The 22,928-nt window shown below is 33.4% G+C and overlaps 1 protein-coding gene across 18 annotated transcripts in view; it reads left to right on the top strand.

The window, feature by feature from the left end:
- The window catches only part of ZBTB20 (zinc finger and BTB domain containing 20), a 1,026,540-nt gene that overhangs the window by 298,390 nt on the left and 705,222 nt on the right, over positions 1–22,928 (top strand). For 3 of the 18 annotated variants that reach the window (XM_070465985.1, XM_070465984.1, XM_070465988.1), the window contains exon 1: positions 18,120–18,647. The exons of 14 other annotated variants lie outside the window; for them this stretch is intronic. The gene's annotated coding sequence lies outside the window, so the exon portion shown is untranslated. Of the gene's footprint in view, positions 1–18,030; positions 18,093–18,119; positions 18,648–22,928 lie in introns of those variants that run through there. One more of the 18 variants, XM_070465978.1, reaches the window with a different exon arrangement.

Below are 22,928 nucleotides of genomic sequence, written 5' to 3'. Positions count from 1 at the left end.
CAGGTTCTTATTAAGCTAATATCATTAGTAAACAATTCAGAGTAATTTACAGATACTTTTTTTTTTTTACTATATCTTATATCTCAAATCATCTTAAAAATACAATTTCTGTTATTTTTCCCCCAAAATGTTTGCCTTGCTTTTATTCTCACTAAGAATACTAATTGATATTTATTCAGTGCCTTTGATTTGGAAGCCATGTATGAGATATTCCATATGAGTTACCTCAGTAAATCTCCAACATGTACAAGTATTTTCTATGTTTTACAGATGAAGAAACTGAGACTTTATTGCTACATTTTGCTTACTACATAACTTGATTTCCTGGCTGATTATCTGTTTGATTTGAATGGCTCTATTGTCACTATTTCAGGGAGATTTTATTCACTACTTTTCTTCATCATTGACATAATATTGACTTAGGGCAGTTTCCAGTACTAATCTGGGGAGATTCATTTCTATTCATTCACTTATTAAATTCCAGGAATTATTTGCACACTGAGAGTACAGAGGGTAGTCAGTTGTAGACACTCCCAAGATGGCTTGCAGTACTCTCCATATCCCATGTCCTATTCCCTTGTGTATTTCCCCCTCCTTTAGTATTGACTATACCTAGTGACTCATTTCTAAAAAAGGCAAAAATGGTGGGGTGTAACTTCTCAGATTAAGTTTTAAAAAAGACTGTGGCTTTCATCTTGAATGCCTCCCTCACTGTTTCCTGTGTTACTCTGTCTGGGGAAGGTCAAATGCCATGCCATCACACAGCCCTGTGGAGGCACCCTCCTGACGAAGGACTCAGGCTTGCCCACAACCAAGTGAGTGAATTTAGAGTACGGCTTTCAGTTCAAACCACAGCTCTGGCTGACAGATTGATTACAACCTCTTGAGGGGCTTTGAACTTTGACCCAGAGTCACCTAGCTACACTGCACTTAGATTCCTGGCCCACAGAAACCATGAGATATGCTTTTTTTTTTTTTTAAGCTGCTAAGTTTTGGAATAACTTGTCAGGCAGTAGTAGATAACTATTATAGCAATATGGCTGAGAGCCTCATTCTCATGGAATTTATATCCTGATAGCAATTATATGTCCCCACAACACACAAAATATATACAAATGAGAAAGATACTAGTAATTCATTGTAAGAGGAAAATAAAACAGAATAGAGTGAATTGGGGATGCTCTGGACACCATGATCAGGGAAAGAAAGATCACTCTGTAAAGTACTGTTTAGCTAAGAGTAATGATGAGTTAGTTCATTGTGAAACTGTCAGGGCAGGAGAACTCAGGCAGAGGAGACAGAGTAAGGGTATTAGGAATAGCGTTGGTTTGTTTGAGGGACATCATGGGTCAGTGAAGCAGAAGCACAGTGAGTAAGTGAAGAGTTGTAGGAGATGAGATCAAACAGGTGGACATACTAAATCACTTCAGTCATGTCCAACTCTGTGTCACCCCGTTGACTATAGCCTGCCATGGTCCTCTGTCCATGTGAATTCACCAGGCAAGAATACTGGAGTGAGTTGCCATGCCCTTCTCCAGGAAACAGGTGGACAGGATCAGATAATGGAGAAACATAGGTTAGCACTTTGAATTTGAAATATCATTCTTACAACATTACATATTGTAGACTTTATGCAAGGTCTGCTTTGCATTTCAAGACCACTCTGGCCTCTGTTTACAAAATTGATTGTAAGAGACAAGAATGGAAACAGAGAAATCGATTAGGGGACCAATTAAGAGATAATCATGTTTTGGGTTGGCAACAACAGAGATGGCGAGAAATGGTTGCGTTTGGAATGTACTTTTCAGGTTGAGTTAATGGGGATTATTGATGCATTCAGTGTGTTGAGTGAGACAAAAGGATTTCAAAGGTGGATGATGGCAGCTTTCACTGAGATGAAGGAAATGCAGTTTGGTTGGAGGAAGGGGTGGCAATATGGGTGTTACAGACTCGGGAGTTTTGTTTTGGGTGTGTTACATTAGTCTAGAGCATGTGGCCCTAGCAAGAGAAGTGCCCACTGATCTCTAGTCTATGCTTTAAGCTAATTTCTTGCTGTGGAAAACCACCTCTAACATCTCATAATATGTTGAATCCTGGTGAGTTTTATTTTTTTAACTTTTGTGGTAGAATTTTGTCATAGGCTATTTGAATGCTGAAATAGCAAAAATTAACTTCATCCTTTCAATATAGTGAGTTAGTTATTCAGATATAATTTCTCTTATGGACTGCTACAAAATTCACTGAAGAAAAAAATCAGTGTAGTATTTTGGTTATAATTTATTACAACACAGATATTACATACAGGATAACCTTTGCTCTCTCCTTCATTTAAATTTTGTTATAGCTTGTAATCATATATTTCCATATTTAGAGTAATTCATTCATGCTACCTTATTCACCTTAAAAGTTAGTAGCAGCTTTACTGTAAGTCTAGTAAGTTCAGTGGGGAACTTGAGAAGATCATTGTTCCCCTTCCTGTACAAACTCTGTAGTAAGAATAAGTAGTGAGAATAATTGTGTTTACGTACACGCATTTGTCCCATGAGAAAAAGTGATCAGAAAAATCCAGAGGAAATGCTGATAAACCAACAGTGTTTTGTAGTGAAAGAGTGAACAATTGCCTAAAGAATTTTTTTTTAATGTAAATATCACCAAGGTTATTTGAACATTAGTGCCCTGCATGAGTAGTTAGCAAAAATGTACTTAGGTATCTATGTGTTGCCTAATCTGAGGAGATTCCCCAACCCACTGGAAAATTTAGACTTGCCCCTCAGATACTAAAATAATAAACTGAGGGGCACAGGCATGATTTGTTAATTCTCAGCCAATGTATTGCAACTGCTATGCATTGTGAGATCCTGGTATGAAGTGGCATGTTATAAAATTAAATTGTATTATATAGTGCATTGTATTGTTCCATCAGATTTTGATATCCTCACTTTAAATAATTCATGGGAAGAAATGATCACTTCATAATGCCACAAACTCACAGCAGGCAAAACTAATTTTACACAATATGAAAACAGATTTTATTTATTTAAAAGGAATATTAAAAAAAAAACACAACAACTTTTTTGACACCAGCTGCTGAGAAATAAATAGAATACTTTTATGATAAAAAAAAATCTAAATCTATAAAAACTGTTCCTGGGAGACCAAGATGAGGATTGTAAAGATAAATTTAAATGCCTTGGTCAATGTCATAAGCCTTATTTTGAGGGAAAATACCCTTCCATCTTGTTTACTCCCTGTGGGGATAAATGGTACTAAGAGAGAAAATTAGCTTTAGAAAATCCTTCCTAACAGCTAAAACATAATACCAAGGAAGTGGAAAACTCAGGTATCACACCATGGACCCCTCACTAGGCCAGATAACCTCTATAGGTAAGTGGTAACTAGTATCCTAAATGCACACTATAAATGATTGCTTAGTTTTGCCCAAACCAGACTTTAACTGGCAGTGGAAAAGAATATTTTGGAGTGACCACAACAATTTTTCTTTCACTGTGGCTTTAAGAATGGAATGAGGAAGTAAGGTAAAATATAATGAGACTGTTTTCCTTGGGAGAGTTTATTAGATAATCATTTTTATACAAATATCATATATTTTTATATAAATTGCAAGAAAATACACACTTGCTGTTCAATTTGATAATGACTTCATATCTGACTCAATCAGGCGCTGGCTTCAGACAAAGAATGGGACTCATGCCATGGGTGGGTCTGGGTTTAATCTCAGAATCGTGAGGGTCCATGCATCCAGGCATTTTGCAGTCTTCTTCCCTGAAGCTTCAGGGAGAGAACAAGTGTGAAGAGGGGGCATGGCTTTTAGTGAGGTAGCTAAGAGATGTACAAAGAAAGAAGAGAACAAAGTCTAAAATAATCAGATATTTTACCACCAAGGCAAGGAAAACATTCTGTTGGTAATATAAATATTGTTTATTGAATTTTTACTTCTAAAAAATGTTTAACTTAAAAACTCTTGCTGACAGTGGGAATGTAAATATGAAGCTAAGCAACTGACTTACCAGAAGAAGTTTATTATTATCTCTGATAATAGCTGAATTCCAGTCTTCTTTGTGTACTATAAAATGGGGCAGACTTGTATATCCATGGTATCATAGGCACAGTTGGAAGAGCTTTGTCTGGTTTTGTTATAAATTTCCTTCTTCAGGGTTTATAAGTCAGGAATTAGAAATTCACTTTGGAGTCCTTAGATTTCAAAGGGTTACAAATTTAGAGGGACTGAAATTTGGTGCTATTCTTTAACTTTCAAGATTTTAAATACTTTACAATGCAGCTAAGATTTAAAATGTTCAGTTGTTTTTACCAAACTCATTGATGGGGTGGTGTTTTTAGCAGGTTTCTGTAGTTTCTAAGAGCTGTATGATTATACAGGGATAATGGGCCTCCTTTATCCTCAATATATCAGTGCAGTCTGGTATGGATATTAACAAGGTGCTTTGGGAAAAACAGAAAGAACACAGATTACAATACAGAAAGTCAAAGTTCAAAGCCTGGCTTAATTCCACGTGCTAGTTGTTGACCTTATGCTACTCATTTTAACCTTTCTATGTCTTACTATTATTATTAATCTGTAAAATGGGATTAATAAAACCTACTCTAAGATTCTCTTACCATTTAGTAACAGAAAATTCTTGTGCTGTGCTTAGTCACTCAGTTGTGTTCGACTCTTTGTGACCCTATGGACTGTGGCCCAGCAGGCTCCTCTGTCCATGGAATTCTCCAGGCAAGAATACTGGAATGGGTAGCCATGCCCTCCTTCAGGGGATCTTCCCAACCCAGGGATTGAACTCAGGTCTCCAGCATTGCAGGCAGATTCTTTACTGTCTAAGCCATCAGGAAGCTTAAAGTTCTATGAAATGTTGATTTAATCCTTTTAATGAATATTATATAAGGACTGTTTCTCAAAGGCAATAGTGTTGCATTTTAAAGGAAAATTTTGTACATATATAATGTAACAAATGTAAAAATGACTGTTTCTGCTAAGTATTCTGTTATAACAACCAGAATTATCTTGCAAACAATAACCAAAACAAAGCTGGTGTAGCAGAGTTAGCATCAGTCTGAGTGATAGTGTAATGATTTTTCAGTAATCAGTATATATGGGCCACACTACTTTCTTATGTATATAAAGAAATAAGTCAGTTTCCAAATTTCTAATTTCATTTCTTTGTTCATTCTAATGTTTCTGACCTTTCATAATACAAAGCTCATATCCTTTTACTGAAATCTTACTTCAGGATCAAGCTTTTCTTCACAATTCAAGGGCTACAGATTGAATGTGAATTAAATGTTATTTAAGCAGAATTATTTAAAGGCCATATTAGTGTTATGAAGCTGTAGATATCCTGAAATAAGCTGTCACCTTTCCACTGCTTAGACAAATACTATATAAATCATCAAAAATAGAACACTGGCCTGAAAATTATTCATATTTGTTTTTATCTAAGAACAGAAATGGTCATATCTAAGTGGGGGAAGGGAGATTCATTCCATGCACAAATTTAGTATCTAAGATTTGAAACATCAGAACTGTCCATGAAATTAAGAACACTTAATTAAACTTACACATTGACTTTGAGCAGAGAGATATTTAGAAATAGAAAAGATAATGTTTCATGGCTTTCAAGAATACAATGACATCATTTTTATTCACAGAAAAGTGCATTTTTAAAATGCACTCAGTTAAAAATGTCAAAGAGTTTGTCACTAGTGAATTTGGGGTGCTTGTCCCTTTGCCCCCTTGTGGAATTTACTTTGTTGAAATAGATTCTCACTCTCTTGGAAGACAGTTGCTTTGATATTGACAACAGGCCTTCATTAGATCTAGAAATGAATCATAAGGCACATGAGTAGCACAGCCATATTTAGCCATAAGAAAATTAGCTGAGTGTTACACATATCACAGAATATGGTGATTTGGGGTAGAAAAGTAGTCCAACTTAGATTCACTTCTGTGAAAAAGAGCACTTAATAATTATTGTATCAACTTAGCATTCCATCCAAACCTAGAATTTGTGTTTACCCAAAGGACCGCTCTGAGACTGAGCAAGATGATTGAAAATGAACTGTGCCAGGTGGGCCAGACAGAAGGCAGGATCAGCTGATATGGCTGATAGGATTTTGTGTTATCACCTCAAAAGCAACATTAAATTCCTTTCTATGAAATTATAACATCTTTCATTTTCCAGGAGAATCTAAGAAGTTTATTCTGTCATGGAAATAATGCAGTTAAATGGCTTGAAATTTCAACAGATTATTGTAAGTGCTCAGATAAAAAGTTAGTATTTTAATGATAGCCTTCAAACATAATCAGTAATGAAATTTAAGCGGACTTAAGAATCTTAGAATCCTAGAGGGTAATATATGATAATGGTAATATATGATGTAGGTAAAGTGACTAGTCTAAGATCCCTAAGTTGGGGTATGTGGAAGAGCTGGGTCTAGAAGCAGGTATCTGGTCTCCAGTCAAGTGCTTTTTTTCTAGTAGAGCTTGATTCTTTTATATCTGTAAAACAAGTCAATCTCAGAAAGATACAGGTCATACATTTTTCTAGGCAGTTAAGTGTTCATCCACTCTTACAACATTGATAACAGTGAAAAGATTTATTGCACTTACAACCTGCTAAGCAGGACCCAAATTATTATTTTTTTTCACATTTAAATAATAATTTATTTAAAATTATTGTATCTATGTTGATTGGTAAAACATAAATGTTATTTTCTATTCTGTTTGTTTCTTTTGGAATCATTCTAGGCCCACAAAATGAATTGATAAATTTTCTATTTTTCAATTTCTGGAACTACTTACATTAAATATCTATTTGTTGAAAGTTTTATGAACTCACTCATAAAACTACTTGTACTACTTGGTCAGTGAAAATTGGTTATTATTTTCATAAATATTTCATTATAACATTTCAATTTAATGTTAATGTTTGTTTACATTTTCCATTTACTCTTATATCAGATGTTACTATATAACTGTTTATAATATTCTTTGATCATTCTGATATTCTCTAATATATCTGAAGGGTTTTCCATTTTTTCTATATTTTGTTTATTGCATTTTCTTTTTTTTTTTTTCTTGATCATTGTTGCCAGAGGTTGCTTTTAAGTTCTTTTTTAAAGAATCAATTTTTAGTTTTGTTGCTCTTTATTTCATCTATTTCTGCTTTTTATTTTATTTATTTAAAATCTTTTTCTTTTGGGGCTTTTTTTCTGTTGTTCTATATCTAACTATTTGAGTTTAACACTTACATAATTTACTCATTTTGATTAATAGATATAAAATGATGCATTTTCTTCCAAGTATTGCTTTAGCTGCTGCTGCTGCTAAGTCGCTTCAGTTGTGTCCGACTCTGTGTGACCCCATGGACTGCAGCCCACCAGGCTCCTCCATCCATTGGATTTTCCAGGCAAGAGTACTGGAGTGGGGTGCCATTGCCTTCTCCATAAGGACCCAAATTATTTAACTGACGGTCTGTCTTTTAAATCTTCATAAAATGCCTTACAAAGAATGTATTATTGCTATGTTCATTTTATAGTATGGTGGAGGTACTAAAGCATAGGCAGGAGACTAAGTAAATCCACAAGGAAACAGGTGTACTAAGTGATGAAGCTTGGTTGTGAATGAACTCAGGCAGTCTGAGTTCCAGAGCTTGTATCCTTATCCTCTGTGCAGCCTCTCAAGCATTTGTTAGTTACTACTTGCTTAGAAATGTCATAGATTTCTATGACTTCTAAGGGCTTCAGAAGAACAAATTTCAAGAAAGAGTAATATATGCATAAATAGTAGACATACCCATTGAATAAAATATAAGGCTGGCAGAACTGAAGAATTTCACCTGGAAAAGAAAACAACCATGAGAGAAATATATGACAGCAATGCAGAAATCAGGTTATAATTGTTTTGAGCAACCATGTACAAAACTAGGACCAATAGGTGGGAATTATAAGAAGATAGATTCTGGTTTAATATAGCAGTGCAGTCATCAGATATAGGCAGCCTTGTTAGTAAGTCCTCTGTCTCTTGGTATACAGGCCACATGGCAGGTCTCTATTTCTATAGACAGAATTGCTGCACTGGCATAGTACATTGGAGTACAACTATGCTCAGCTAGGTGAGAGGAAAGGGACACCATTAATTTCATCTGAAGCTGTATTGTAAGGCAAGTAAGAGAAAGAGCTCTGGACAGATCCAACTTTGAATTCTGGCACCATCATTTGTTAGCTGCATGAACTTAGTCAAGTTACTTAACTCTAAAACTTCTCTGAGTCCAAATTTCCTTATCTATAATTGGGAAAATTGTATTAAACTTCTAGAATTGTAGAATTCCAGAGGAATTGTAGAGGAATTCTAGTAGAATTGTAGTAGGAATAAATGAGACTATTATGTAAAATGCCTAGCACTGTGCCAGGCACATAGTAAGTGCTCAGAAGATATTAATTTTTCAGGAGTGAAAGATTCATTAATTTTTCAAAAATGAACTACAGTGCTAACTATTCTTTCATATCAAAAAAGAATCTTGGCCTAGCAGGTAATAAGTGGTAGGACTTTATGCTTACCAATCTCTCACTGCCTTTGGATAAGGTCACTATGGACTCTGGATTGTGAAAAGTGCTTATAAAGGGAGCTTTGTAAATCAACTTATTTAAAATGCAGTAGAGAAGCTTATGATTTAAAAGCATCCTGTGGTGAATCATTTTATAGTGAATAATCACCCCCTAATTTGTCTGTTTGGTAAGTTCAGCATTTGGCTCATTGAGTCTTCTTAAAGCAAAGAGTACACCTGCACTCTTATTCCTACAAGGTAGGTAGCATTTTCATGCTGGGCTGACTTTCAGAGAAAAACAGGGTGTCTCTTAGATTCAGGATGACATAGGCTGGGTAACCACAGCAACATACAAGGTCACTCTAGTTAGAACATTAATTGTGCTTGGTGACACATACATTTCTAATGAGCATGCAAGCTCATATAGGTCAGTTGACCATTAGACTATTGCATGTAAGAATTTTTCCTGAATTGAAGAGTCGGATACTTAAGATATATTTTTGTTTATATCTCTTTTTCTATCTCTAACATTTCAGTGGAAATCAACATGAAATTATGACTTAATAAAGATACTTCAGAAAAAAAGCAAAAAATGAAACAAACAATGCAAAGTTGTGAAATAGAAAGAACACTGAATTAGGAACCCTGGATAAGACCAGCCATGTACTAACTGCAAGGCAAGGGATATGTCTGAGTGTCCTAACTGGAACATAACTACTTCAGACTTAGATCTCCTATAGAACTTCTAGATAAAAAAAAAAAATTGCACCTGATTCATAAAATGAGGTAAAACTATTTTGTTTCTTTCCAGTAGAAAGAACAAGAAATTAGAGAAGGAACACTTAATAGTTAAGAAGTTTTCTTATTCCTGATCAACAATACTTGTCATTCTGCCTCAGCTTGAACTCTCTTCTGCTGATATGATGATTTCCCAGAGGGATCGGGTGGAGAGGGAGGTGGGAGGGGGGGCCGGGATGGGGAATACATGTAAATCCATGGCTAATTCATTTCAATGTATGACAAAAACCACTACAATATTGTAAAGTAATTAGCCTCCAACTAATAAAAATAAATGGAAAAAAAAAATAAAAGACATTGTATTTTGCTATGACATAGAAATGAATATGAACATGAGAAAACTTAGACCAACTGGTTGTTCCTCCCATGAGCCAGCTAACACTGACCTGTGTTTGAGAGAAAATGACCTTACCCACAGTTAATTACATATAGGGCTAAAATTATTATATCTTTTCATTGATTTTCTTTATTTTCACACTATCCATGCGAATTTTGCCAGTTCTTTATAGAGTGCTTTAAGCTTATTTATAACCAACTTGGATAAAATACACTCTGAATATATGCTACTGACTCTGCTCTGCAAGCTGAGTGGAGGATAACATGCCTTAGAAGTGTGTGCTTAAACTGTTTGGTCCTTCTCAAAGAGAGCCCCTCAAGAGCTCTGGTGACCATAAGAGCTCTGAATCCACTTCAGAATTTCTCAACTTTTCATGCTTATTTCATTCTATGCAGGGTGATGAAAAGGACAGAATTCGCATATGAAACTGGCTTATCTTTTATCAAATGAAAGTTTTAAAACACATTTTTGTACAAATGTATACACTATAAAGGACTACTATTTAGCCCTGAATTTCTTATTTTTCAGAAACTTCAGAGTGATTTTTGAGAGAAACTTCTAAGCTTAGTTCAATCATGTAATAATGAAACTTCAATTTAACCAAACTGGAAATGCAGACAAAGCTTTAGTATCCCATAATAATCTTCATAATTATCCTATCAATCCTAAAGATACTAAAGTCATTAAGATTGCAAAATGTGATGAGAAGTTCAACGTGATAACAGGCATAATGACAGGTGGCCATCAGGGGCTCAGAAGAAATTTTATATTATGAAGGTGAAGAAGAACTTTAGTCTTTCATTTTTATTCTGAAGAACATTACTATGTATGGTTATACATCATTGCCAATTTCTTAATGTGTAAACAAGCAACCTACTCAATCTTTCTAGTAAAAAAAAAATTAATAGTTAACCACATAACAAAGCAATTTCCCTGTTCCATTTTCTCTTGAATACATAACAAAAATAGGAAACATATAGAAAGCAGCTATGATTAGAAATAACTAGAATAAGGCATTTAGTATAAACTCAGAGTTATAAAAAAATTCTAACATATGGAGTAGAGATTAAGATTTAATCATGTCATTCTATCAGGAACATAGTACAAAAATTTCTATACACAATAAGGGATCAAGGAATATTTATTGAGTACTTATTCAGGGTTCAATATCAGATTCCATTATAAATATGAATAATAAATATAAATATTGCTTCATATTGTTCTATTTGACAGTAAAATTACATTTATAGGTCCTATAGAATAATTAAAATCCTTTCAGTAGGTATATAAATTATGAACCTACCAATCTTTAACCAAAGATTAAAACCTATTTGCAAAAGTAGTTCCATCAGTTAACCCCATTTAACTTTGCTGACATCTCAGGAAGTTTCTGTAGTTATCTAACTAGAATGTAGACTTCTGGAGACCTCTTGTGGGCCCTACATTTATGAAGCCTACAAGTGTTCTACTGGTAGAAACAAGGCAATTACAAAGGAAAATTAGAACAAGGCCCAAGTCTACTTGAGATATCCTTACATCTGTATGGAAGTGTTAGACATGGGTTCCATGATGAAGCCCAAGTTATGCGAAGGCAGAATGTGTTTTCTAAGTGACACTTGGTTTTCTTACTGGAGAATTGACAACTCATAAAAGCCCAAGAGCACCCTCTAGTGAAATTTCTGGAGTAGGCCTAAGGGGCTTGCTCTTGACCTGGACTCTCCTTTGCAAATGACCTCTGAATGCCCAAAACATAGAAGCTGGGTTTCAGCTATCTGGTTTTACCTTCAGTTTCCAAAACACAGAGAAAGTGGTATTCTTGTCAAGTATTTCTAGTGGTAGAAATGCTTAAACACTAAGACCTAATATTCCATTGTTCCGCTGATTTTTTTGTTTTTTGCTTACAATACCAGCCTGCCACACATGATTTCTACTCATAGTCTTGTGTTCAAATAGTTCCTGAAACTAATATAACTAAAAAAATGGTGAGAAGCCTGAGAAATGTCTTACTGAATTATACTACTTCTGCCCCTCCCTCTGCCTTTCTCAAGCCTCTTACTCAGCTCAGGTACCATATCCAGAAAGTTTTTTTGTACTTGGCAATACTAGAAGTCAAGGGTAGCAGGTTTTGATTTTAAATGGTGGTCAAAAATTATAGGAGAGGGTCAAGAAGATTAAGTCCTTGTATTTATGCACTTATGATTTTTTATATTATCTGACTACTGCAAAGATATATTTTCATCTAAATCTTGAGCAGAAATGAAAATGGCACATCCCTCAGTGTTCAACATAGTGCCTTATAAAATTGAAGCTGCAGTTAGGTAACTACAGAGCTGGTCAGATAGTTGCTGTAGTTTAGTTAAAGTTATGAGTCTACCACTCTATTAGATTAGTAACTGTTACATAATAAATGAAACAAAATAAATCATTGTTTAACTTCATAGGTAGCTTACTATTGAATGCTGTTATTGGAAGGAACTTTGAGATCTAAATACCCCCATTTTAGGAAAAATTAAAATTGGTGCCCCTAATAGTTAAGTAACTTGTCTAAGATGATACAATTTGATGGTGGCAGCTTCAGGACTATAATACACATCTGTTTTGCCCATTTTAGTGTTCACTATGCTATTAAGAATTTGCTTGTTAAAAAGCTTTCTATGTCACTTGAAACAATTTCATTATATTGGGTTTTATGTGTCTAATAATTTATGGGTATATCATCAAGCTCAAGGGCTTCCCATGGTGCTCAGATGGTAAAGAATCCACCTGCAATGTAGGAGACCTAGGTTCGATTGAACCCCCTAGGTTCAATCTCTGGGTTGGAAACATCCCCTGGAAGAAGACATGGCAACTCACTCCAGTATTCTTGCCTGGAGACTCCAAATGGACAGAGGAGCCTGGCTGGCTACAGTCCATGGGGTTGCAAAGAGTCCTACACGAATGAGCGACTAAGCACTTCAAGCTTATAGTGAGAAAAAAAAAAGTGTATACCTTCCAATTTCATTTCTTCTGTTTTTACTTTCATGTATAGAAGAACAAATTACTCATGTAGTTACTGTTAAGAAGAATACAAAAATGTAATCATTTGATATGAGTCATATTATTTACTGAAACACTGTGCTGCACTGTGTCAACTTTGCAGATTGAAAAAATGGGGGTACCCATTGATAGTCTATCATTACTGATAGCTATCCCTATGGTTCTGTGTTCTAATAGCACTTACCTTATAGTGTTGATGGAAGGATTACATGAGTTAATGCAAATAAAGGATGTGAAACATAGTGTTACTTGCAGTATCTGTATTAAATGTTAATGTCTCATTTCAAAAAAAAGAAAAAGATATTCTTAGGATTATCCAGTAGAGGTCAGCGCTATGAACTATGTTAAATACATTTTGTGTATTATGATTTGACTTCTTGAAAATAAAAATAAAAACTCCAAGATCTCTCCAAATTATTGTTTTTGAGTATAATTGTATAAGAAATTTTCATTTTTCAAGGCATATTGCATATTAGTTCAATAGAAGTTTATAATTCTTTCATTTCTCAATTCACTATTATATTTTTAGTCTTGACTTTAACCTTAATCTTATCACATGTGACATTAATATTCCACCTTTCATTCATATTATTAATGATATTTAGTAGGTAATGTGTTTGTGTATGGCAACTCAAGGCATGAATTCACCTTCAATTTTACTGTATAGCTAGTACCTTAATAAAGCTTTATCCCTTGTTCTTTGCCTACTTTGCTATCCCTCAACATACAATGTTGATATTTAGAATCATAAAACCAGCAAATATAGAACTAGAAGTGATCATAGATATAAATAGGTCTGATTCCTTCATCTTACAAATGAAGAAACTGACATTGCAACAGAGAAGATGGTTGAGTTTCAGTGAAAGATTGTATTTCCTTGTATTTATAAAACAGTTGAATCTGGAGAAACAGGTGATTCTTTGATTTTTCACTAATACTCTGAACCAATAGATTGACAATATATTTCGACACTATCTACAGATAGAAAATACATAGTATTTTAAAATATCTATTCATTCAGTAGTACAGTATGCCATCAATGCCTGCCAGTTTGTTTTTTTTTAATTCCTGTCGCTTTGCAATGTTAAAACCCTCACTGAAACTCTTTAGTGATTATCTTTAAGGATTTTCTTCTCCAGCTATGCAACTAAACAGTTTGAGTAATGAGATGGCATGTCCTCTGCATGGTCTACCAAACACTTCTAGGAAGTGGAACCCCCTTCTGGAGTTACGAGAGAAACATCAGTTCTAAAATGCCTTTAAAAGTACTCCAGTATAAACATTACACTGGAACATTTCATTAGCTTTTTGAGAACAATAAAGAAGTGTGGAGCATAATAGGCTAATATGTTTAAGTGGTCTTGGTAGAACCCTACTTAACTCAGTGGGATTTCTGCAGCACACAGAGGTGGAAAACCATTCGTTACATATTTATTGTGTGGGACTGCCTCCTTCTTTATTGCATTCAGTTTGCATCAAAGAGAAGTAACTTTCCACCTGTAATTCTAAAATGAGGAAAGTCTCAAAATATAAGTTTTAGAAGAATTAATATTTAGATATGATGATCAGCAACCAGCAGTGCAGGCTATTGGCAGTCAGAATTTCTGTCAATAAAGATGGAAGAGGGGCCAACTTCTATCTCAGTGTTTTCTGTCCTCTTAGGACTTAAACACCCATAAGCATATTAAGATTTGTGAAGTCTCTAAATTCCTGAAGAAAAAACAAAATGTAAGCCAAACCTTATTGTTTATGAATTACAAAAATAATTCAATTAATAAATTTTTTTCAGTTTCTTGTGAAGTGAAGTCACTCATCATGTCCGACTCTTTGTGACCCCATGGCCTGTAGCCCACCAGGCTCCTCCATCCATGGGACTCTCCAGGCAAGAATACTGGAGTGGGTTGCCATTTCCTTCCCCAGGGAATCTTCCCGGCCCAGGGATCGAACCCAAGTCTCCCGAATTGCAGGCAGGTGATTTAACCTCTGAGCTACCGCTTAAGCCAGCAATAAAACTGTCCTGCACAATGTTTTGAATTAAGTAAAATGATAAGTTAATAAAAATGTAAGATAGTAATTTCTATGGTTTTATTAAGATTCCAAGTGACTGTAGTAAGTATATTGCAGGACTTGCCGTATGATCCCTGCCAATACTCTTTATCTCTCTGAGCTTCTATTTTCTCTGACATAAATTAGGACTCATTGGTCTTAGGAACACTAGGATCATTCAGATATTTTTTGAGCTTTTAGGGAACAAAAGTGTAAATTAAATAAATTATGATATTTTAAGTTAAAATGAACCTACATGATGACAAAAGTTTCCCTGTAGGTATTGGTTTCCTTTGTGTAGACAAGTTGTCACCAAAATTTGTTGAAAAGTAAGAATTCCTATTTGTGTGGCATTGAATTAATGATTCAAAAAAGCCTCATAAATGACAGCTCTAGTGGCTGAAGTGGCATATTTAAGCCATTATGTTTGTTTCACTTACTGTCAAACTCTGTCTTAACTACTATCAACTGGTGTATTGATAGATGTAATCTGTCTTTCAATTCCAAGATGTGTTTTGTATCAAAATTTTTCTTCATTAGTTTTTGGAATCTATAGGCAAAATAACACATAAACACAAATGTAAATCCCAGCTGTAATTGTTTCTCAGCATCATAAATCTCTCAAGATTTATACTTGTATTGTATTGTAAATATCACCAGAAATATTCAGTAGGAGGATGAAAAAACTCTAAACAAAACTTGAAAATAATGCGTATACTTCTTTCTCACTATGAGGAGTGTTTCCTAGCTACCCTATTTACCCCAGTGGAATTTTACAAAAACGTTCCTGGCGCTCAAAGTTGATCTAATAAAGCATCAAGTGGGCTTATTTTAAAATTCACCCCTAAATATGTTTGCTGGTTTTGAATTTCTGATTTTGTGCTTATGTAACACAAAACAGCTTTGGTTTTTAAACAAAAATTGGCAAAAATACTAGTGCATTATGTGTTCTAATCACGTATGGTGTTTTGAAAAAAATAGATTCAAAATTGACAAAATTGTTTCATTGACATTGCAGTTCAAATGTCTGATTTTCTTTCCCACAAGTTTCTTAAAATAAAAATAAAACCAACAGATATTTCTTAAATGAGTAATTAAATGAGTGAAATTAATTCATTTTCATAATATATAGTCCAACAACTGCACTGCAGATATAATTTTCATTCTGTGTTTCTACATACTTTGTTTTACAGAGTTTGCTATGTTTTAGTTTATGGTCAAGTCTGTAATGTGCTCCAGCATCAATTTTAAAGTCTCTGAGGTTCTCAGAAAAGTTTCTACCAGTGATGTGAATAGTGCTCAGATTCTATTCTAAATGGCCCAGCTTTCTTTGATTTTTCTTATAAGTGCTTTTTGAGGGTAAAAGATATAAACTTAGAAACAGAAGTTTCCCTGGCTCATATTATACTCAAGAGACAATGATGATACTGAAGTCCTTTTCATAATCAGGGCCTTTGTAGAGACTGTCCAGGTATTCTTAGCCAAAATATCCGTCTCATTGTACACCACTCCAGGGCAACATGTGGCGTGCCAGCTGGATGTCCTCCCTACATGCCTCAGGTGGCCACATTTCAATGGTGTCTATAGAGCACAGGCCAAATTCTCATTCTCTGTGTTAATCAGTGGGAGAATTCCCATAGAAAATGGGATGGGAGCATATTTTAGGAAAACTCAAAGAGATTATCCAGATGATTAGGCTGGTACATTGTAAGTTTGGGTTTTATGTAGAATTTCTTTAGCATTATCTTACTTGACCAAAGAATGCTAGAAAATTTGGAGATATTTAGAAATTAAAAATAATTCTGCTTTTTATTCCACTGAAATTTCTCCAAAGAGAATTCTACAAAAATTTTCTTTAGATACAATAGGAGCTCTTCTTGATTCATAACATCAAAGACAACTGATGGTACCCAGTAATATAATCTGATTGAACTTTTTCCCATGATCTTGAAAGGATCTGAAATCTACTTATAGAAGTCTCATTATACCTCTCTTTTTAATTAAATTCTAATCAATTCTATAAACATTTAGTATGTACTTACTATATGCAAAACACTGTAATAGCTGCTCTGAATAATTCTGTGTATGGTGCCTTATGGTATATAACATTTTAACATTCATTATCTCACGTGGTAAAGATTCTCTTTACAATTATTAGTTATTTAAAGAGCCTACAGTTTCACATGAGTGATATGTTGAATTTGGGGCAAAGTTTTTGCTTGTTTTGTTTTTGGTAAATTCATAGACCATTCTAGAAATACATTTAGTATCCCTTGAACAAAAAATAAAGGCACATAATTGTATCAGCATGTAAAATTGGTTTTGGTTGTAACCAGTGGAATTTCCTGAAATTTTCTGTTTGTTTTATATGATGTTAGCTTCAGTCTGAAGTGTATTTTTAATGACCTAATTGAAAAGATTTGTCAAAATGTTCAGAAAACTAATTTTATTTACTACTTTTTAAGGCAATGTTGATGCATTATATTTCATATGTCTTTTTTATGATCAGAAAATTTGATTTCCCCAGAAGCTATTTATATTTAAGATTGCATCAAATTCTACTGCTGTACTATAAAGTCTCTGTAAGTGCTATACAACTTCTGGAGAATAAGTCTGAAAGCTATTATTCTCCATTTAGCATGTGCAATATTCTCTAATATTGTTTCATCTAATGCAGAATGAAATGTTATACTTCTATATTAATATTACATTATGAAGTCTTATTTCTATATATTTCTGAAATTTTCTTCAAATCTTTCTCTTAAAACCTCATCATGGATATTTTAAAACAATCTCAGTTTTATCTTTATGTATTTGTTTTATTTCCCTTATCTTTAGTTTTGAAATGAAATTTATTCTTTAGTATGTTTAACATTTTCAAAGAATTTAAAGTGAAATCATATTCACTTTAACCACCAAACAAAACACTTTATTCACAAACCTGAAGCTAAAGAACTGATAGGAACTTTGTCATTTGCTTGTTTCTAACATTGAATTTGTAAAAAAACCACTATCCTGGTAACCCTTCAGCTATGTTACCCTGGGTGTTTGCCCAGAGGGCAGTCATGTTGACCCCATCTGCAAACGCTGGCTGAACTAGAATCTTGGACTATTAGAATCCCATTCATCAAGGTCCACATAAAGTAAGGTAGGTGGGAAGCAGGAGGACAGATGGTAGGGTCGGCAGCAAGGAACTTGTTTGTTGACATTGATATAGACCCTTCTTCTTGCCAGAGTGACTCCATGGACTTGTTTTGGCATGGAAGACTGGGCCAAAGCTATCATCTTAATAGAAGGTGAGCTGCAGGCAAACTGGAGAGCTCTATGCTCAGTAGGTGTTTAGGGTTGGCTTTGATTTTGTCTATCAGCTTGACTGTCATTCGTACTTGATTGATGTTCAGTGGGGCTTGAAAGTGCTGCATTGATGTTGAGGACTGTGTCATAAGGTTCCTGATATGGTGCACATGTCAGAATGGAGTTGGACATTGACTATCCTTGCCTATGCCAAGCAACACCAGACTTGAGTGCATTATTCTACAGTTGAATAGCAGATGGTGAGTGCAGACGTTTGGAGGGGGTGTGCCTTCAAGCACAATATGGAGCCAGCAAACTTACTTAGAAGGTTATTGCATGTCTTGACTTTGGCAGCTATTTTTTAAGCACTGATGAAAAATCCTACTTCCATCCATTGTTACTTTCGGAATACTCAGCATGGTTAGTGTTCCAGGAAAAAGAAATGAGAAAATCAAATGCACAGTTCACTATGTCTGTCACAGTTGGTTGAAGGTGACTTCCTTGGTGTTGGCTAAATGGGCCAAATAAACATTCTGAGACTGAGTATTGATGAACAGGTAAACTTTATCTAAAAGTTGTTAGAGGAAGGGTCATTAGAGCACTTGAAGAACACTGTGGTCAAATATGGAACTTAAAAATGACTTTACATTTTTAGCTCTTAATTTAGAGAAAGTATCAAGTTCTTCATATAAAAAAATTAAAAAATCAGGTATCTCAGATTTTTTTATAAAAAAGTTATGGTGATTCACAGATGAATGGGCATAGTAATTCCATATGTATAAGAAAATTGATTTTTATTTATGCTTGAATTTTTTCTCTTGAGTAGATTCTGAATACATATAAATTCTTTTTAGGTTTAAAATAATTTTTTTCATATTAAAAGTAAAGTATGCTCATAGAATAGAATAACTGTGAAAATAGAAATATATATCAAATAAAATTTAAATAAGAATGAATAATTCTAAGATTTTGCTCTGCTTCTTTCTAATTATACGTATATTTCTAAGTATATATTTTCATATATATGTTTGTATGTGTATTTTTAAATAAAAATTGGACTGTACTTCTTAAATTAGCATTTATTACATTATTAGTAATAGTCATAAAGTACACGTTTTTAATGGCTACTTAATACTGAAACATATTTATGTAGCAAAAATTTTTAAATCCTCCATATTTGACATTTTGGCTAATTTTCACCATTGTTCCTACTGCTGTAAGGACTATTCTTATATTTAGATTTTTATCTGCATCTTGGATTATATTTTCAGCATTAATTAGAAGATTATTTTTGGGTTAGAGTATATAAACTTTTCAAATTCCTTTTGATAACTCCTCCCTAATTATATGTGAGAGTACTTTTCTAACTATACTCTTACCTGCTTTAAATAGTATCCTTTATAAATATTTGCCAATTTGGCAAACAAAAAGTGGATTTATTTTATTTTAATTCACATTGAATTGATTATTGCAGAGCCAGAATGTTTTACATATGCTTATTTGCCATTGTTTTCATTTTAAATATTGTTTGCTCATATCCTTTACTCATATATGTCTCAATGATTTATAAGATTTTTTAATGCTAAGTTATTAATTTTGTCAGACTTGTGGCAAAAGAATTTCTCCCAGTTTTCATATGCCATTTTGCTATTGTTGGTGTGAGAAAATTTTAAATATTTATATGGTCAATTCTGCTGTATTTTTTTCTTTCTGACTGTGGCCTTTGCTTTTATCTTCTTTTCAAACAACTTGAAGTCCAGTAAGTAGTCATCATTTTTATAATATCATCATGGTTTTATTTTGTATTTTTAATTCTCTATCCTTTTCAGAGATTAGTTTTACCTAAAGTTTAAGTGTCTTAATTTTGTTCCCCATAGTTAATCAACTGTCCCAGCACCATATCCTCATTAATTTGGGTATCATCTTTCTTGCTTACTAATTTTTTAATCAGCATTAGGATCTATTTTTGGACTAACTGTTTTTTCATTTCTCTCACTGATTCCATACTGTTTCCATTAGAACTCCACAGTATGTTTACAGATCTAAGTCAAATCCTTCCTTTTTTTTCTTTTTTCAAGAATACTTTGACTATTATCACCTACTTATTATTCAAGATTAATTTACTTCATTCATTTTATAAAAATGATCCATTGGAATTTTATTAAACCTGTAAAGTAGTATTCATATATTTGCAATATTTAGCCATCACCTTTAGAAGCATTGCATGTATCTATTTATGTAATGCTTCTGATGTAAATAAGCTGTCTATATTCATATAGGTCCCCAGATTTACTGTTTAATTCAAGTATAAGCTTGCTGTATTCTTGTTATTGTCCTTAATTGCTTACATTTCATTTTTTAATTGTTCAGGAGAAAAGTCATATCTTCTTATGATATTTATAACCTAGCTGTTTTATTCAACTATCTTAACAATTTTAAGAGCTTCTTATAAATTCTCTTGAGCTTTCAAGGTCATGAAATTGTCTGCAAACAATAATGACTCTATCTTATTTTTCCCTCTTATTTCTGTTTAATGTTCTGTTTCACTGGCTAGAAGTTAATAATCATCATGATAGGAAACATTCTTGTTCTTGATTATGTGATAATGATGCTAGTTTATTCCATTGTTAATATGGATATTAATTGTTGATTTAAGACAGATATTCTTTATTATACTGGTAAGGTGACTTAGAATACTATTCTCTAACCCTTTCTTTGTTTATTAAGAATGTATTAAAGTATACCACATGTGTTTTGGGGGTCAATATTGTCAAACTAACTGGTTGATGGACATAGACTTTTCTTGTGATATCTTTTTCAATTAAAATCAATTCCAACACACATTTATACAGCACTGTGCCAGAAATGGTTCACTAAGCTTTGGAATTCAGATTCATGACCTCTTCCCTTAAAAACATAAGGATTATTCAGACCATGATAATTCATTAAGAGATTTATAATGAATGATTTCCCATTATTAAACTTCCCCTGAATTGCTAGAAAAACTTTACATTTAAGAGTTTATTAAGAATACTTTGAAGGCTACCTAATTGTTTACCATTTCAAAATGTAATTTTTAAGAATTGTTAAAACTAAAATTTTTATTTACAATTGAAATTATGAGTTTTTAACATCTGAAGTCATAGTGCTCAAATTCTCATCAAGAACATCTATAAAACTTGAAATTCTATAAATTACTGTAATATAGATAGTTCATATGCTATACAATCAGGAAATTAGAATTCTTATCATAATTTATCACTTCTTATAGAGTATTTCAGAAATGGTATGTGATATTGAGTCAAACCATTTTCATGATGCCATCTTCATGTTTTCATTTCTCTGGAAGTCTTAATTGTCTGTAAGTTTTAAGTGTGCATTGACATTGATTTATTTTCAGTTGAAGATAGTTCTTTGTATTAATTTTAGTGCCTTAGGGCAGTTTAGCATAATTAATCTCATTTTTCCCATTTAGTGTTATAATTTATTTTAATTCTTAGAAACTTTTATTTTGTTCTTTTACACAGTATGCACGAGTCATTATTTTTAAACTATACCCTTTTGGCCAGGTACTTTATATTTCACACCAAACAAATAAAGAAATATTGCAAATCAGTTTTCTACTCAGCAGCGTGCTAATTATTACGAATTATAGTACAGGAAAACAAAAATTTCTTACTTGCAATGAGCTTGCTTTCTAGTTGGCAGATTAAGATATAAAGGGAAAGTGCAAAAATAACAAATACTAATGAAATATTTACTTTTTATAATGGCTAATACAAATATAGTCTTATTCTACATTTAAGCAAATATATTAAAATTCACAACATACCTTTTGTATGTTGTCCTCACCTTGGCCTCTTTATGCTTTTCACATCTTTATCATACTTTTATCATTATTTTCTCACTTTCCGCTTGAAAATTTTATTTACTTTTTCAAGATTTTTAAAAATTCTCTTTGGAACATGCTGAATAGCTAAATGCCATGCACATTAATCTCTGAAATATTCCCAGTAATAATTTGTCTTACAAAGCAAAGGTGAACTGCTCAGAATTTGGAGACAGAAATAGTACAGGCTACTATAATTGTAGACTGAAAATCGTTGTCTTCTGAATTTCTTATTTCATTAAAGAACTCGCTTTGATATTTATAATCATTCACAAAAGGATTAACATGCTAAGTAGGAGACATCCAAATGCTAACACAAAGTTAGCATCTCTACTGAAAGGAAATTTTAGCAGTAAGCTTTTGTGTATTAGAGAAGCATCGTTCTATCTTTTGGACTTTGATAGGATTTTTATATCGTAGGCCATCCATTTAAAACTTTAGCATTTGATGTATGTTCTAAGTTACAACCTCAAAAATTTATCATATTTTGGAAAATTTATATACCCCCTTAATTTTTAATGCCTGCATTGAATAATATTTGTCATAGACCACAGTACCTATCCCTGTGGAACTGTTTTACTATCTTAATTCAGAAGCAATGCTATTGATTAAGTAATACTTAATGGCTTCCAAACTTCAAGGCATTTTTCAGCCACTATTTCTTCATAACCTCACTACGAGCTTCCTGTGTGGTATCATTCATCTGAGGTCTTACTAAAATGTAAATAAATTACATCCAGCACACTTCCTCTATTTGCCCAACTTGTTACTATATCAAAACAACTGTCTTAATGAAACACATATTGATGTATTGTGTATTTCTGTGCTAAGCCAAAATGAGGAGGAAGTTATATGAATATATAACAGAACCCACTTCATAACAGTTTTTGTTAAAGCATTTTATGAATTGGAAATAATCTGAGCCATGGGAGATGATGTAATTCTACAT

The sequence above is a fragment of the Odocoileus virginianus genome, chromosome 4, assembly GCF_023699985.2.
Source record: "Odocoileus virginianus isolate 20LAN1187 ecotype Illinois chromosome 4, Ovbor_1.2, whole genome shotgun sequence".
Lineage (NCBI taxonomy): Eukaryota > Metazoa > Chordata > Mammalia > Artiodactyla > Cervidae > Odocoileus > Odocoileus virginianus.
The sequence above is the reverse complement of the archived record's forward strand: the minus strand, read 5'-3'. Positions and strand labels throughout refer to the sequence as shown.